Genomic DNA, 19,636 nt, shown 5'->3' with positions numbered 1-19,636 from the left:
TATGTTTAAACAAAGTTTAGTTTTTCGCGATTCGGGAAAAACCGTGAACGGATTATACCGAGGATAACATAAAACAAATAACAAATAATTTAAATAATATGTTCTTTTTATGGAGAAATGGAGAAAATTTAAAAATATCGAACTTATCTGGAATTATATTGGGCATCCCTGTAACATATTTTTAGATAACAGGGTGTCCCGTTTGTTCCTGGACGATACATAACTTGGTAATTTTAAATGGAACACCCTGTATGTAAGTGCTTTTTCGGATTCATCGCTTAATAGGTTGACTTTATTGACCATACGGTACCTAGAACCCGCCGTTTCCGAGATATCCGACTGTTTTCGGAAAAAATCACGATTTCAGCTTTCTGAATAAATCTAAGTAGCATTTAAACTAAGAGTTAGGAAAAATTCGGTTTTATTTAAAATTACAAAAAATGTGGTGTTTTAAATTTACTATACCAATCAAATTTTCATAAAATAAATTTTCCCTTTGACTGGAAAAAGTTTATTTATTTATTTTATAGTTCGTTGTATGAAATATACTCGAAAAACTCTTTTTTCTAGGATAAATCTCGGGTTGCAAGTCAGTACAGTGACGACAAAACTACAAGAGTATTTAAAATTTATGGATTGTTAGAATTGAACAAGAGTGGACTATATTTTTTAATTTTCATAAATAACCGAGATATTTTAGACGTACACTCGCATGTCAACGCTTATGTTTACTTAACAGTTTTGCTCGAAGAAGTAGTTAGAGCTCCACGTTACGTCGCAATGTCAACGCTTCGGTTTTCGTTTTTGGAAAAAAAAAATCTCGGAAAAGTTTTTCCTGTTATTAGTGTTGTGACCTTTTAACAAAAACGCCGATACTTTTAGAGCGGGTCGTTAGATTTGTAAATGTTGGGGTCTATCTCCACTGAGATAGGTTCGAAGAAATGAAAGTAATGCCCGAGCAATATCAAAACTTGAAAAGTTGAGGAAAGTGATCCTTTACTGATCTTGAGGGTAATTTGGAAAAATAAATTATATAAAAAATATTCTTCTTGAAAAAATGAAGGACTGAGTTCCTTTTCGAATTTATATTTTTTTGTATAAAAAAATTTTCAGAAAATTGTTTTTTGGAAAAAAAACTAAATTTGACTAAAAGAAATTATTTAGAAAGTATGTTTCTAAGGTTATATGCGAAAAATAAATTTCGTGTTAAAAAAAATTTTATTTTTCGAAAAATTATTTTCGACAAAAAGATATTAAAAAAAACGTTAAGGTTTTCTTCAGAAAAAACAACAAACACGGTACAACAAAAAGTTTTCTATAGTAGAAAAAATGACAATGAGATTAACAATGTCAATAGTTATAAACTTATCTGGAATCACTGGAATATTCTCTGCAAAGAAAATCCAGGAAACAACAAAATTCAAACTACCAGACCGTAGAGAAAAGAGTACTAGGTATATGAAAATGAACGTTACTAAAACTTATTCAACTAATTACAAAAAAAATCGCGGAACTTTACTAACCACTTTTTATGTAATCCTCTGTATGTAATTTTTCGGCTTTTTTCCCGAAAACTGCAACTAACTTCGTCGGTTTGATATCCGAACTAACTCTTTAATTAATGAAGGTAATTAGAAAATACGAGTAATTATGTACAGACTGAATTCGTATGCCGAAGGCTGATAAAAACTCGGAGCAACCGAAACAATGTCACTTTCGTAGATTGATATCACTTTATATCCCGGACTGCGGATGAAAACTAACTTTGTAGACTTATATCACTTTATATCCCGTACTTCCGGATGATTCCTAACTTGTCGACTTGTCGAAGATAAACTTCGTCAGATTTTATCATCTTTCTAGAACTTTGTAGAAGATTTCGTCAGAATTAACAAAAGTAAACTGAGGGTTTCGATGCTCAATTCTGATTGGTCCGCGGCTTGGCGAAGAGCCAAATACTGGATTCCCATTGGTTCGCGGCGTCATATAAGTATAAAAGTGGTATAAAAGCGGAAAGCGCGATTTTGTCCGTTCATTTGCATAGTAGCCTCTGGGTCTACAACACCCCCGTTCTTTTCAGGCTCTTTTTTCTACTCTGAAAATGTGGTGGTTTTCACACGAACATACTTAAAAACTAGACTTAAAAAACTAAATAATCCTTAAAACTCATATTTACAAAGCAACCAAGTGGCAAATAGTGAATTTAACTGATGTTTCTAACGATTTTCACCGATGTTTTTAAAATTTTCACCGGTGTTCCCAAAATTTATATAAGAATATCTGACTAATTACATTCCGACTCTACTAATTGACTTGAATTTAAGTAATACACCGCTACATGTATATTACCTAATCCGTATCGATGACTACCATTCGCGAACGTCTCTTCTGACTCAGGACTGATATCAGGCTCTGGGATCGGGCTGCGTCGCTATCGGCAGGAAGTCCATCCAAACCAGCGGATTCAACCTTACAGCGATCCTTGGTCCCTGACTGGCGACTACAGGAGCTACCGCTGCATGGGGGTTCTGTTGTGGAACTAGTAGAACATTCGGACTGGGAATCTTCGTCTAAGTTTCCTAGTGGTGTGGGGCGTATGTCATCTATATGTATATTGATATCTTCATCTGGGTAGTCATGATTGGGTTGTAATAATCGGGGTCAAAATCGGGAGTCATAATCGGAGTTTGGCCTTTTTGGGGGTAAAGGTCTATAGGCCGGACATATCCTATGCAGAGGGATCCCGGTTGGTTAGATCGGCCAACGGATAACGTGGAACGATTTGGGGGGAAAGGGTTTCGTCACTCGCGGGAACGACAACCGCGGGTTGGTGTCTATTATCTGTGGCCAGAGTCGCGGCGGGGTGAAGGAGGATATCTTGAAGAATTATCACTCGGGAATGAGGCACGGGCTTGTGTTTGGTGACAAACCACTCCTCATCTTCCTCCACAAATTTATTCACCTTGGGGGAAACTTGCGGTGGACCTTCCACTTCTCCGCAAGTCTTTTAATGTGTTTGAGGGAGGGTCTGTACTGAGGGTACAAACTCTGCCTGGTGAGCATGGCCTGGGCCATGGAGACTAGAACTTCGTCACTTGGAAGTACCCGATACCTCATTGCTCTGGAGGGGCCACGAGGTTACGTGGTGTGGCACAGGACGTATTTCCCGGCGGGCCAGCTCCCTTCTCACTTCTTGGATAACGTGGCTTAGTGACACGCTACCCCTCTCCGTTATTCGCTGATTTTGCGAATAATTCGTAGGCATCTTTAGATTTGGTTTGCCAGTTGAGTTAATCGAGCACGTTCCGCGTCACGGAACTCTCGACGTAACTTTTTAGATAACCTAGGGGGTATCTTTCGCAATACTAACTTCTGACCAAGAAACCTATTTGGGTTGTCTGTGGGCGACTTCTCGTGGTCCCAATTTTCGTCGGATTCGACTTTTGGCACTATGGGCAAGTATGGTATGGACGGATGTCTTTGACGGAGGTCCTCTCACATCTTTCTTCCTTCTTACTTCTACTGTGAACTGGAGGTCATCCTCTATCCAATTCAACTCGACTCGAGCCTCGCGTTGGAGCGCCGTGTCAACGTATTTAAGTTTTCTTTACACCAGCTCGACTTAGAATGAGTAGTTTGGCTTTTGCTAGTGTTGTGACCTTAACATAAACGCCTATACAGTTAGAGCGGGTCGTGAGATTCTCCGCACACTCGTACCTGGATTCTGCTCTACCAGTGCTAGAATTTCTTCTTCTGCTCTAGGAGTGGATACCGACCTTGGTCTTCCGGATAAATAGCACTGTTTGCTTAAGGAACCGGTATCAGGCAATCTTTGTTGAATTCATCCAAACATGCGTTGTGAAGGAATCTGGCGATTTGGATAAGCGTCAACATAAAGACGTCGCGCTTCGGTGGCGTTCCCATTAGCACGACCATACATGAAATGCATGTCTGTTAATTCTGCGTTAGAGTAACCAGCCATAGCGAAAGAAAACTTGTGCACTGAGAACAACTGTCAAATACGTACTGTTTATTTCACTAAACATCAACCAACTATTATAAGAAAATACACAACGTTTTTGCAAAATAAAAAAAGGGGCTAAAAAACATAAAACATTCCATATCTCCGCAACCGTTACTTTGCGGACCCATGTTTATTGAGACTTTTCTGCTTATTTTGGTTCATACTATTAACTCCTTAAATATTTTGCACTCTCTTTTTAACACCCTGTATACATCATTGAAATGCTCAAGCGGTCCGCTATAAATAGAGTACACATAAAAATTAGAGATAGTTTAAAAGTAACAACTCACTTTTCAAGAATATGTGCATGCGAATCCACAGGAGGCGTGTAACGATTTGTAACATGGTGGGTAAGAAAATCCTGAAAATCTATTTCGCCATTATCTTCGTCTAGGAAGAAGTTAGGGTCGTTGGGGACTACCCTTTATAAAATGAAAAAGTTATAACAGCATATATCTGAAATAAGAAAATCAAATTTTAACCTTGGAATTAAATCATTTATCATAGTAGTGATAGGGAGACATAATACACCTGTAAAGAAACATTGAGTTTCCCCTATTTTTTCGTTTTTGAGAACAATCAAATGCAGCTTTCTCCACTACACTTAAAATTTTATGTCTTGTATCCACTCCACGTAAATATTTTTTAATTCCATCTGCCCAGTTACGGCAGCATAAAATAGCAAAAGGTTTTATTGCTGTTTTTTTTACTAATTCACTGTGTTCTCATTCATTAAATCCAGAATTAATATTCCTATTTAAAAAATATAGTAAACGTTGCAAAAAATCCTTTCTTTTATAAGTTTGTAATAACAGTGGTTAAGCAGCATAAATTTGGTTAATTCCCTGTTCACTCGGTGGAGAAGTGTTCACCAAATTTCGGGAATTTTACAAGACTCGGTATACAAATAAAACTTTTATTTCCTAAAATAAATCCCATTCTGTAAACACAGGTAATACTAATAATAATGCCCTACCCATACATATAACGTAAACACCGGAATACCTACTGTCGCGAAGGCAACACGTAGGTCTTGAGTACATGGCGACGACGCCGGGTGTCGCGGAAGGACCTGCTAAGTACCCGGAGTCGGAGTCCAGGTGTGTACATTACCTTGAGCGCCGCGGAAGAGACCTGCCAAACACTTTGGTAAGGACACCCAGAAGAGGGTTGAGTGCCGTGGAAAGACCCACTAAGCACTGCCTGGTGTAGGCGATTCCGTCGCTTTTATACAGAACGGCTGGTAGTGCCGTGTGCAAAATCGCAGTGCGCCAAACAATTATCGTACAACGTGAGCAAAAATAAAAAAGGTTCATTACATCCCCCCTCTCCTTAAAAAAACATTTATTTTTAACATCCTCACCTAATATAACAAAAAATAATAAATATTACTATACAACTTTCACTTGCACCGCACGGTAGTGTTTATAACCGCGAAATCCCTGACGTGGAGGGCTCGTCCTCTCGCCTCGGGGCGGCCAGCCATTTTACCCCTTCTGGAGTGATTAGCCGCAGCCGATATCGTTGGTGACCCGGGATGTTGGATGGTCGTTGGATGCTGGGGATGCGGATAAGTAGCGGTCCCTTAGGTGGCGTCAGTGGCTTCGGTGGCGAGGGCATCTACCGTCCAGGAGTGGCGGACAATGTAGTGGCATATCAGCCATCTTTCTAATTAATGCTGTTGGTTTTCCTTGAATCTCTGTGAATATATTATCAATATCAGGAATCAAACTGAATGTTCTTTTTGCTGCAGCTCTCCATTTGGCAATATATCTTCCAGCTGCTCTAACGAAACAACAATATTGTCATTGGTCCTAAAGATCGCTTTTCAGGTTGAAATGTGTTTCCTTCAAGTAAAACATGATGATTTCCATCAGACATCTGTCCATGTCCTAATCTCAGTTAATATATATTATTAATACTTAAATGCTTGTTTTCCCGGGACCAATATTGGACCACTGAAGGATTATGACGGCCAAATAGAGAAAAAGATGATTCGTTTGTAATTGTAACTGTATTTTTTCCCTATTGTATTGTTACGTCTACAGCCCACTTGGTCGTAGACGCACGCTAGGGGGGTAGTAGATGGTAGTTAAATGACGAGTTTATAATAAAACATTTATTACTAAATTTTGGAATTGGTTTGCCAAACAATTGAAACTACACTACCTACAATAAACTAGAACTACTACTTACATTATTAGCCCAACCCTTTTCATTTCGGGGGAGAGATGTCTTCTACTTCACTTCCAAAAATCGACTGTCCAAGACAGTTCAACGAGCGCGCCACCGCTTTTTTCAAAACCGCCGCGTTTGCAGGATTACCATAGGTACCGCCGTGGCTGACCCAATTTAAGTTTACCGCCCGGTCGCTGGTCCGGTGATTTCGCAATCGCCTAGTCGTCGAACTGTCTTTTTTGTTTAGTCATAAATTTTTAATATAAAATAATGCCAACGAATTAATTGTATAAATGCGCGAATGAAATAATTGAAATTTACTGTTAAAATAATTATTAATTTTCTTTGAATTTGACAGTATTCACAAAACTCCATACGCCTTATTTGATCACCAGGAATAATTTCTTGAGAAGTTTGCATTTTATAGGCTTTGTAACCATTCTTTTTTAAGATGCGACGAACTGTACGACTTGGAATGTCACGTTCTTCGGAAATTTGGGAGGAAGAACACGGCTCTATTACTTCCACAAAAACACAGACATTAACCTCTTTTTCTCTCCTTGCTTCAGGAATTTGACGAGGTTCATGATTGCTACATTTCGTACACCGATTAACACATCCTCACTCCTCAAACTTATGAAAAATATTCAAAATAGTTCTAGCAGTGGGAACTGGTTCGTCGGGGTTTGAAAATATAAATCGGCCAACGATTTCCTCTGTACTTTCTGCACGACAATACCATTTAATAATATTAATTTTTTGTTCGACACTACACTATTTTTATTTTGTAATATTCCGTCTACCTCTTACAAAAGGTTTGAGTGGAATAATAATAAAATTAAACTAAACAAACAGCATAGCGCTTTATGTATTCGGTCGGTTCACAAAAAATTCAACGGGGCACGTGCGCTCCCACAACCAACCAACTACGTGAGTCCGAGTCGGAGCCTCGATGATATATGTCATGTCCGACCCCTTCCACCCGAAGTTGAGAGGGGAGATGCGTGTAATTTACTTCTATGCGAAAGAATTACCTGGCTAGACTGGTATAAACATACTTACATAATGGTAAATTTGGAAAGAAGCTGCATCACCGAAGCAACTGAATGACTGAAAACTTGAGCAGCAATTGACACCTTCATCATTTTTATATTCTGAGGAACAACATGGCAGTCTGTTAACTGTGGTAACAATCGTAAATCACCAGATGAAATGTCAATATTGTACACTTTTGTAATGCGGTCCCACTTGGCGGTATATATCTCTTTATTTTTTTCCAAATCAAATTTTTAAGTAAATTATTCCTTACACCTTTCAAAAGATGTGGGGGATCGAATATACGATGTTAATAATAAAACAATTGTCCACATATCTTCAAATCCTGTTGATGTTTATCTTTATCCGGAAAATGTTTTTTTAAACAATTAATGGCAGCACAGTTTGTTGCTCCTTGGTCACTTCAACTGTGGCCACAATTTTAAGACCTGCTTGTTGGCAATTTGCTTATTACGATCCTCAACAATCTCAATAAGTCCATTGTTTTGGTTGAACTTTTACAAAAAGTATATACGAGTGGTTGTTTCCACGATTTTGTTATGCCTCGCACCATAAATACTAGAACATGGTCTGATATGGTTATGACCCCTGTCATGTCTGCCTCAGCAGTATCTTCAAACCTTTCAACTGGAAAGTATGTGTATTAAGACTGACATGTGGTTCCAGAGCCATTTCGTCAAACATCAGTATGCAAAATGTATCTCGGGGCTGCAATTGCATAACATTTGCCTTAAGTCAAATATCATGATTTCTATACAAGTGCACATGCCCTGCGTCCAAGCGCACGAAGGCAACTGATCGACCTATGAGCGGATGGTCTTCCGTTCCGATATTAAAATTTATAATAAATAGGCAGTGGTTTGTTTGTTGTTTGACCTCGTCAATTCCGTACGTCCTCCATTATGTTTTCAAATTCCGTAGAAATATATTTGACAACTCTTGTTTTTCCATTTACCTATCATCAACCCCGAAGAGTAATATGCAATTGTTTTTTCTTTTTGCAATTTGGCAGTTGGGCAATTTTAGCAGTATCTTGGGAGTATTTTTTTCACCCATTCTAAGTCCACCCGTGCAGTATGTTTTGAAAACGTAAGAGTTTTCTGGCTAATTCAAAACTGTTGTGGTAAATGTTCATGAATATATGGCGCCCAGCATTTAATTTTTCCGCTAAGAAATGCAAAACTACTTTCTGTGCGTCCCTTTTTTGCCCAAAGAATAGCAACATTTGAACAAAATGTCATCAGTATTAAACATAGGACACACAGATGTATTAAAAATTCAACATCACTGAAACATCGATCTACATCTGGATCAGTATCATCTTGTTCTTCTGTTGGTAGATGTAGATAAAAATCTCCATCTTCTTCATCGAGTAAGTGAGTCGAGTAAACTTAGTAAGTTATTTTTTTTCTTATCTATGGGTCTTCTGCCTTTGTATGAGTTTGGAATTTCAAGTAATGATATATCAAGAATCATTTTCATTGTTTAATGAATGTTTGTATAATATATTTTCTATGCAGTCTTTATCATATCTAAACCATTTAATAGGTTTCCAGAGAAAAATTTCTAGTGTATCATTTACTTTTCTCATACATAATGGGCCTTTCAACAAACTAGCGTAATTGACTCACGAAAATTCTGATGGAGTAAAAAATATCCAGGATCGAGCTTATATTTGTTTAAAGAAATGGTTTGGAAATTATTCTCAAATACATCACATAAAATAAGAACATCCTATTTTAAATAATTATCCGAATAATGCCCTACACTTTTCCAATTAAATGTACTACTACATGTTTTTTGTGCCCCATTATAGTCTTCATCTGATATATGTTCCTCGTTCAGCTGATCATAAAATTCTGATTTAGTAGATAATTCTGTATTGTTTAATTTATTCATATAAGTTTACACATAAACATCATTTTTCTCAAACTGTTTTTTCGCAGAGTACAATCCAGTACGTTTTTGCGTTGAGAAACTTTATTTTTCTTTCAGATTGGGGATTCATCGGAATTATGATTTTTATATGATTGTTGTAAAAACGCGTTAAATTTAATTCTAAACGTTTTATGAACTCTTTTGCAGCATATTCTCCCCTATACAAGCCAAATTTTGATAATGAATTAATATATGAACATTTTATAAAATATGCAAACGAAATCGGTTCGTGGCTGAAGGAGTTACATGTGAATGACTTTTCAGGATTAGGCTGGCATATATCAAAATCAGCGTAAACTACAAAAGGTACTTTCATCTGTTTTTCGAAACTTTCAAATCTTAATATATTTTCAGGGACACTTTTGCCAAATTTGTCCATTCGGGGTTTATTGGTGGGCGCAGTTTTGTAAACATGACTACAGTCGTTACTTTGGTGTTGCAGTAACAATCCTTCACTACCGAAATAAGATATACATCCATCACAAAAAAATATTTTATCCAACAATAATGAGTGATTGCTTATCACAGTTGTGATCCTCCCCAGATTCGCTGGTTATGAGTAATAAATTAACATGATAATTTTACTTTTTATTTCATAATTCATTTTATTGTCTGCAAATATATTTTCTAATCCGTACATGTTAACCGACATATTATTTAATAATTCAAATTTTGTAATATCTTTTAACATAACTGGAAAATTCATACTTGTAAAGAGAGGTAGTCCCGTAAAAAATTATCAATAAAAAAATTCTGCTTTAGTCTAGCAGCAAATGTGGCTACAACTGATGCTCCCAAACCAAAATTGCTATCTCCCAGCAAGGTACCAACATTTGAATCCGTATTGAATCCATTAAATTTTCTGTAGTGTCTTGCAAATCTGAGTTTTCAACATTCTGCTGATTTACAAAGAATTGCTTCACAAGTCTCCCCTTTCCCATATTTCCCTTTGAGATGATAACTTTACTTTTTTATTTGTGCTTACATATTTTATTAAAGGCTCGTCTTCATCGCTGCTGGTGATGACTTCTTCCGGCTCTGCAGTTGCGCGTTGACGTAGTATGAGTCGCTTCTGCAGGAGCACCTAATATCCTTTGCGAAAAATCCGCATCAATTTCATTTTCTGATGGTTCGGAGTCTCCATCTGAATCATCAGCAGGGGGATTTATATATATGTTTGACGAATCAAACTGCCCTTCATTTAACTTGTCAGCTGTCTGGCTGAACAAGTACCTTTTTTTACCATAAAATGATCTATGGTCTATTGGTAACTAAAAAAATTGGAGATAAGTAAATGCAGCCATGTTCCAATATTGTAACAGCATGGAAAAGTAGTAGGTAAGGCGTCACTTCAGAGACCACCCTAAATCCTCCACCTTTCCGTCTTACCGCCCAGCCAATCGGAGCGCAGCATTTGGCGGGAAATTCAAAATGCCACCTAGGGTCGAGGCCCCCACGCAGGTCTCGAGAGTCCCCCACGTAGCCGCCCCACGCGTAGGTATGCCTGAGTTTCCTGCGAGGGGCTTCTTCCCGTCGTGTAGAGCTTCGCCCCGGAACTTCCCCGCCGAACGCTTATCAGTGGATGGCGCTGCAAATGTCGTAATCATATATGCGGGCATATTTAATTATACAGACTATGATTAAAAATATTTACTGGGAGAATTCCCCTGTTTTGAGCTTATACTTTAGGAGATGATTTAGCAACATGTGTTAAATTCTTCGTCATGTTAAAGCCCATGCGGCCAACGCTAACTACTTTTATTTTTAATTTGTATTGAAAAGCAAAGCTTCGAATAATAGTTTATTACATTAAAATATCGCAAACCAGTAGAGACAGAATAATTATGGAACATCAGATACGTCTTTTAAAATTTAAGAGTTGTCATGTCGTTTTGCCGTCGCTTCCTTAAGAACATCCTGCAGACTGCTGCTTCTGAAGTGGCCTGAAGAATGTCCGGGAGATGTAGGTACCTAGAGAAGAGGCACGGAATGAGAATAAAATCTCAGTATGTGTAATTGTGTACTAATTATGGGATGTAGAGATTTTAATTCAGGCAACAGCTTTCTACGACTTGGAATCGATAGTATTTGTCATTTAATTAAAATAAGGGGTTAGTTTCTATGCTTTCCAAACCTAAACAAGATAATTTAAATAAACGACTTTATTGCTAAACTTACCGAGGTTTTAGAAATTGTACGTGGTGGTAGTACGCACAATATTAAAAATTTTTACAAAAATTAATTATCCGTCAAATACGGTTGCCTATTCAAGCTGGCAAAATTTATAATGCAATTGGTACTAGGCACAAACTAGTTGGTTATTAGAATTTAAGCCGGAAGGGGAGCACGTCTGTGACACTAGGATGTTTCAGTCCTATCAAGGTCAGTCCACACATTTGAGAAAAGAGGACATGATTCATATTACGAATATATCAGATGTTGAAATACATCCGTGGAGCGTTTGTATCTAAAATGCAAATGTAGCATTTCATCTAAAGTCGCGTAATAATCTCGCACTGAGTTATTCTGAGGGAGACCTCCATCTTGCATGAAAAATAGATTTTGCCGTGTATTCAGTGGTAAATCGTCGAGGTAGTCAACTAAATGGTGCTGCAGGAAATCTAAATACAAGTCACCATTTAGATTTGGAGGAAGCTCATGTGGACCCAAAAGGTGATTTCCTATGATTCCGCACCAAACATTTATCTTAAATTCATGTTGGAAGTGACGCTCACTGACTACGTGAGGATTTTCATTATCCCATATGTGCTTGTTTCTAAAATTGAAAATTCCTCGACGAGTAAAGGTCGCTTCATCAGTGAATAGTACATTATCCAAAAATTCCTGGTCAAGGTTTTGCTGATTGCGCATAAAATGAGCAAATTGTAATCTAGCTGGTAAGTCTGCTGCTAAAAGATTTTGCACGGGTGTAAAATGGTAGGGATATAAATTTTCCTTGTGAAAGATTTTGAGAACTGTTGTTTTACTAACACCGGTTTCTCTAGCTACCTGCCTGCTGCTAACTTCTGGATTTCCTGCCACTCTTACTAAAATTTCTTCTTCTTGGTGAACTGTAACAGTACGCCCTGCGTTGTCTCTTTTAGGACGAAAACTACCAGTTTCTCCAAGTCTATTAAAAAGTTCTTGAAATAGTTTCCGATTTGGTTGCCTTCTATTCGGATACAACTCTGAATACCGACGAAGCGCTCGACGTCCAACATAATCTGATTGCGCATAAACGCAAACCATATCGCGCATTTCTCCATTTGAAAATAAATTATGGCGTGGCATGTTATCTCGCACTACGATTTAGATCATAAAGTAAAGAATACTTTTAATAAGGCACGAATAATACTGTAATATTACTGACAGCACTAAGATAAGTGGAAAATGTCAAAATTGGATTTTAACATAAGCCTACTTGAAAATTTTTGCCGATTTGTAATTGAATGCAAATACATTGGAATTTTCAATGGCAAATTTTACGAGAACGGTGCAAGATAGCGACTATCAAAAAGTATAGCTTTTTTGTGTAAAAGAAGTTGTAAAATCAGAATTTGCTACCTGAGAATTAGATTTTTGAAAGATAAAAAAGTTCTGTCGTTTTCAACGCATTCGACCTAGCGCAGGTGGCGCTCTCTATGAGCTACAAGCAAACCATGGATATATTTCAATCTCTCGCCCCAGAAAACCCCTAACACCAAAATTTCATCTCGATATGAGCATTTATTATGAAATAAATAAGAAAAAACTAAAATAATATTTTGCATTAAACACCCTGTATCTCTGTAAGTATCAACTTTTGGACTAAGGTGAGTTTGTCTAAATCGCAATATTTTCACGTCAGGAATCTAGTCATGAATTTTGGTCCATTACATCGCGACCACCCTGTATATTAAAAATGTAAAGAACGTCCAATTTTTGTTCTGGCTGGAATAATTATCAAGCCATATTATTATTTCCCTTTTATCTCTGTTTTTTACCATGAACATATAAAATGTGCTGATCAGGTCTTCCTTGTTTCTACCAGATATTGCCTCATGCCAAAGGAGTGCTAAAGGTACTACTGTTTTACTTTTCTTACCTAAAGGTACAAAACACGCATTGTACACTTTTTTTATGCCCCAATGTAGTTAAAAAAAAGGTTTGCACACTATGACGCTGTCTGTTTTCATCAAAAAGTGATAACTTATATGTATGTTTACGTTTGGATAAAATTGACGGCCTTTTAATTGGAGCTGCACTTGAATTGCTTAAAATCAAAGATCTTCGTTGTTGCCAATTCAAATTCCAAAATTGGGGATTAATAATATTTCGTCGTGTTTCACTAATTTTAGATGCACACTTTTGTCTACATTTTTCGAAATCACATCCCGCTAATACGGGGTGTTTCTTTTTAAGGTTTTCAACTTTTTGCTTCTTTCTTTCTTCTAAAGATACAGTGAATATTCTTCTCTTTCTTGGATTTCCACGTTTTGTTAATGGTTGGTCAGCTAAATTAAAAATTGTATTACATTGTTATATAGAGAAAATATATCTGTGTAATTTAAATATTTACCATCGCCAATATTTTCATTCTCTTTGTTACCATCTGAGTTTTGATTATTTGTTAACCCATCATCATTATTTATTATTTCTTCTTGTGCACTACCGCTTTCTGCTTCTAATAAAATAAAAATGAGAAAGTAGTTTTCAAACCATGTTGAAAAAAATCGCTGTTACTGTCCCAATTGTCTGGCACATAATCGATATCTACTAAACTTTCAGGATCATTTTCTGATTGAACTTTTTGAAGTTGATCAATTCTAAAGTCGTTTATTTGCACATATCCTTCCTCAATGAAATTATTAACTTTGACCGGAGTCAAAGTGATAATATCTGTGGTAATGTTGCCAGAGTTTTCAGCCATTTCATTTAGTTCAAATTGATTAACAGTGACTGATTTCTTTAATAGTGACTCCATAGAAATATTATCAAATACTCGATTCGATTCATCAGTTAGCGTGTCGCTATTTAATGGATTTATATTATCAGAATTTTCAATTTTGCATAAATCAACCAACATTTTGCCTCGACTACTCATTTTTTATGGTGAAACTCTATGTAGATTTTTTTTTAGGGGATTCTTCTTTACTAAGTAACAAATTCAAGCGTTGGACACGGAAGTGAGATATTGTATACAAATTCATGAATGCTTGTTTGCATACTGACATTCGTTCTTGATTTTTCTTAACAAAATACTGATAAGATGCAGCTTTTGGCTTAGCGTTGTTTTCATCTGGAACACGTCGCCTTGCGATGGGTTCTGTTTCAATTAAACCTTGAAGAAAAGTATCCTGTTCATTTTGTTTTTTGATTTTCCATCCTATAATTTTGGAATTATCAGATTTTTTTCTTCGTCAAGTCAGTTTGCTTGTACCTACATTTTATTTTGCATCTACCAAAAGTTTAAAACGTAAGATTAAAATATTATTAAACAAAAAAACTTACGTGCATGGAGGTCCAGTTCTTTTTTCCACAATCTTTTCAGATGTAGACATATGTGACTCACCATGTTGACGTGCAAACTATCTTTTATTAGCTTTCCATTGTTCTGGATTTTTAGTACGTTTTTTACCTGGCGTTTCATTTTCACTTTCTACTTGACTACTCTCATCCAATGACATTGCTTTATTTTATTTTAACATTTTAAAAACAACTACTGGAATTACTACTCTGCCAATTTCTTATGTGCTCATCATCTTCTTTATCCAAAAATAATTGTTTGTATCTGTAAGCCATTTCTAAGAATTCATCTTTTAATTTCTTTACGTCGCTAACTAAAGGCAAAAGCAAAGGTTTATTCCATTTTTTCTCTTGCAAATCTTTATGTGCGATAGAACCCAATTCAATATTCCACCGACATTCAACTAATTTCTTAAAATTTTCGACATTTTTTAACCGTGTGTTACGTTCAGCAATTGACTGACATTGAAAACCATTACTGTCTTTTAGAATCAGGTGTGATAATTCATCACAACATAATTTTAATGATGTCCCTAGATGGATTGCGAGACTAGGAGATACAAAAGTTTTTTTTATCGGATCATATCCGACAATATATCTTACAGCAGTTACTACTGCGTCAAAATATTTGGGTTGAAGCAAATCTTTAAGATTGGTGTTTTCATTATTTATAATTTTTCGAAAGCTTGCAGTTTTATAACGATATATTCCCTTTTCGTCTTGTTATGATAAGCTTTATCTTTCGCATTCCACAAAAATTGGTAGGTCTGATAAAGCTGGATGAGACGAATGCACTCGTCGTGATTCATTGTGCGTTTACACGACGCGCGACGCGAAACTAACAGCAAAACATTTTGATTCACACTCAAAAACCAACTGGCGGTTTCCTCGCAGCGCAACATCATCGCGCAAACAAATTTGTAGTGCGCAACAGGTTTCCACGACGCGAAACAGTTGCGCGAATCAATTTCGCGCAATGGAATCGTAGCTTATAAGTTTACATCACTCCCTTTCATGCCGACACAAGTTATCACTGCGTGTAAAACTTTTACCACATACACTGCATTTATTACAAGTATCTGTTGCTCGAAACGTTATTCACAAATGAATTTAAGTCTTATCACGCTTTCCATTATTGGCGATTTGACTTGGGAATGAGCAATGCATTATCCACTAACGAATGTGCTCTCCTTTGGAGAAAACTGTAAGTCATACATATAGTTTAATATTTGTCGCTATCAACATCACTGACATCATTGTCTGTGTCATCTGAATCTGTCACTTCTCGCAACCTATTCAACCACTGCTGGAGACGATCTGCAATAAGACAAAAATCTTTTTTTATGAACTACACACTTTACGCTACTAATTTGCTTACCATCTAAAAAAATCAAAGCTCAGATTATCCGGAGTTGTCGACTAGGACCTTTCCGACGACGTAGTCGAATCGGGTACTTGGTATTCGGCTTCACCACCACCATCTTCATCATCGTCATCATCTCATATGTTGTCGCAGTACTGTCGCTCCATGATGATGATGGTCTAGCAGGAGATTCAAATGGGTAGGTAGTAGATTCTGCTTTGGCAATTTCCATTATTAAAGCTTCTTTATTATCCATCTTGTTACACTTGCTTGAGCTACACTAGCTTGCAAGACACTTTCTCTTAAATTATCATTCAGTAATGCTATTAAAACTTTCTCAATTATTGAGAAACAGAATAAAATTTAAACCTTGAACACCCTGTATTTCCTAAACCAGCGACATTCGTATAAGGCATGATGAGCTCGAACATAATATTTTGGTGTCTAGTATGTCCAGCTTAGTGTTAACTCATTATTACTGACTCACCCTGTTTAATTTAAACAGAAATGTTAATAAGTACACCAATTCAGTTTAGGTGATGGTTCAATAACTGGATATTTTAAAAAATGTTTTATTAGTAAACAACTTTTGATATTAAATCATGCTTTATTTTCATTAATTGATGCTCTCTAAAATATAACCAAAACAGAAAAAGTATATGAAATAATGTACCTATTATTTAAATACATTCTGTTCAAAAAGTAAAACATTTACAACCGACATAACTTTATAAAAGCACAAATTCGAGTTTTATAAACATATTTAAAAGATTATTTTTGAACATTGAAACATAAACTACTGAATACACTTTTAAAAACTTGAAATATTTTTGTCTTTAAAACTGCTTTGATGCGTTATTAGAAATTTTATCACACACTTAAAACTTCTTCATACTGCTTTAACAGTTTTTTTTTAAATAAATTAACTTTTCTTCGTATTTCCGCACTTTCTTTGAAAGTTTTGCTTTCTGGTGAATTTTCGTAGACGCAAAATTTCTGGTCTGATTTTCGCCATCAGCTCGAGAGGTAGATGCAATTTCTGGTTCACTAATGTATTTATATTAGACACAAAGTTTGCAAATTACCGTCGGTAACTTCAAGAGACGAGTCAAAGTCTTGAAAGTCACTTTCTCCAGCAAACGTTCATTTAGGTCTTTCCATGCTCTCGATTGTTTGTATGTGGTTTCTAAATGGTACATATCCTGATTGAGGTGCAGGTCCATTCCATTTCGTATCCAAACATTCTTTAAAAGTTCCAGCAGGTCCCGATTCGGATCTTCCTCTCTTGGCGGGTTTAAGAAATTCTGGTTGTGGTTTGCTACTCCATGTCCGTTAAATACCATGTTGCAATTTCCATCTACACATTGGTGTAGAAGCGGCATCAAAGTGTCTGCATCTCTTCATTCCACTATAACTGAGAATCGTTTCTTCGTCGTTCTACTTATTCCACCGACCACCTAAATATGTTCCCGCATCGTTTCTCTGCCAACGTTGTGCTTCCACTTGAACAAGTGAGGTTCGTCTACCTCCACGACGTCTCCCGCACCTCCTAAAGGGATGAAGTTGTGCCAAGCGGTGGCACAAGCTACATCTCGACAGAATCCGTACCAGGTAACAACCGTATTGGCAGACATGCACAAATATTCTAACATATTCTAGACTAAAATGTGAGCAATTAACCATGTACAAAATAAATAACATGCAATCGGTCTTAATGATGTTCTTGACATAGGTTTGATTAACCTTACATTCATCATCCCAGGATTCATCCGTTAGGATGTTGTTCTTTTCCTACTCCATGGTAAGGTAATACCTTTCATTACCTTTAAATGATTAACTGTTCTACTATGTTTACATTGGTATCTCATTCATTATCAATCTCTTGTTTGCGTGAAAGGCGTTAGCAATTAACCTCGTTTGGTTTTTACAAAAGTATCTTCTTGTTAGAGCATTACGGTGAGCGTGACGGAATTAGTAATTTTGTGAAGGTCTTTCCGCGCGCCTTTTACTCAATTTTCGCATATAAAAGCAAGCACACTAGTACCGACAACACAAGTGGGTATGCTCTATTCATCTCTGCAATATATTTTAGAAGAATTACGGCCCAATTATTGCTGCACTTCATGAAGTTACTCACAGATTATGGAGGGAATGCTCGATTTTGTACCCACAGCTTTAGCCAAAATGTATTTAAACTAAAATATATGTAAATCTGCATTAATATTCATCAAACAGGCGTAATATGTATAACTTCTAGTTTTCTGCATATGGCTCGCATCTGTTCAAGATAATTATACGGTTACTTATGGTATTATACAGGTGTTAAAGAAGAGTAAAATATTAGGTAATAGTATGAACCAAAATAAGCAGAAAAGTCTTATTAAACATGGGTCCGCAAAGTAACGGTTGCGAAGATATGGCCAACTATTCGTTTTTCGAACATTTTATTTTATTAGGAATAAACCGACAAAGGAAGCTTTTAACAAACAAAAAACAAAGTTACAGAAGATGTTCAAAGGGCCCTCCGTCCATTTCCAAGCAGGCACGACATCTTCGTCTCGACGATATTCGAACTCTTTCGATAACATCCTCCTTGGTTTGGATTTCTTGACACATTTGATTAATCCGTAGCTGCAGCTCTTCCAGGCTATATACAGGAGTACCATACACTAATGTCTTCAAATATCCCCAAACAAAGAAATCTAGAGGGTTCAGATCAGGCGATCTTGGAGGCCATAAAACAGGCCCGGCCCTTCCTACCCATCTATGTGGAAAAGTTTGGTGTAAATACTCTAACGTCCATGGAAAAATGAGTTGGAGCACCATCATGCTGGAACCACATTTGTTGCCTGTGATTCAAAGGAATATCTTCCAAAAACTCATACAGTGTGTTCTGCAGAGAGTTGAGGTAAGCAGCGCCTGTTAATCGGTAATGCCCATCCAAATGTTTAATGAAAAACGTGCCTGATGTCCAGATTCTATTAGAGCATGAGGATTTTCGTCGGCCCAAATATGCGTATTGTGAAAATTAAACACTCCATTTCTTGTGAACCCGGCCTCATCAGTAAAAAGAATGTTTGCAAGAAAACGAGGGTCTTCAGCATCATGACATAGAAACCAGCAGCAAAAAACCAAACGTGCTTGATGATCATTTATTGGATTTAAGGCCTGTACTCGTTGCACATGGTATGGATAAAGCAGTTGCTCGTGAAGGATTATCCAAACAAGAGGACCACTAATTCCTACCTCGGCTGATATTCTCCGCACACTCGTGCCTGGATTCTGCTCTACCAAAACATATGTGCGGTTCCAAATCCTATAGCGCGAGTTGTAATACATAGCGTTATTGCTTTTTGTGTATTTACGGCTTCTAGCCGATCAGCGGCACTTTGGCCGTCTTTCACTCCTGGGAAGAGCTTGTTTCGAAAAGCAACAGCAAGATCATCCTCTGTTATTTTATACTTCGCTACTCTGAAGTCTTCATTCCTCTTCGTCTGGTAACTCGATCGCTGCCTTCCTCCACGGGCGCGTCTTGGACCAGATCCTCTTCTAGGGGGGGGGGGGGGGGGGGG

This window comes from Anoplophora glabripennis, unplaced genomic scaffold (genome assembly GCF_000390285.2).
Source record: "Anoplophora glabripennis isolate ALB-LARVAE unplaced genomic scaffold, Agla_2.0 scaffold962, whole genome shotgun sequence".
NCBI classification, from domain to species: Eukaryota; Metazoa; Arthropoda; class Insecta; order Coleoptera; family Cerambycidae; genus Anoplophora; species Anoplophora glabripennis.
Note: the sequence above shows the minus strand (reverse complement) of the source record.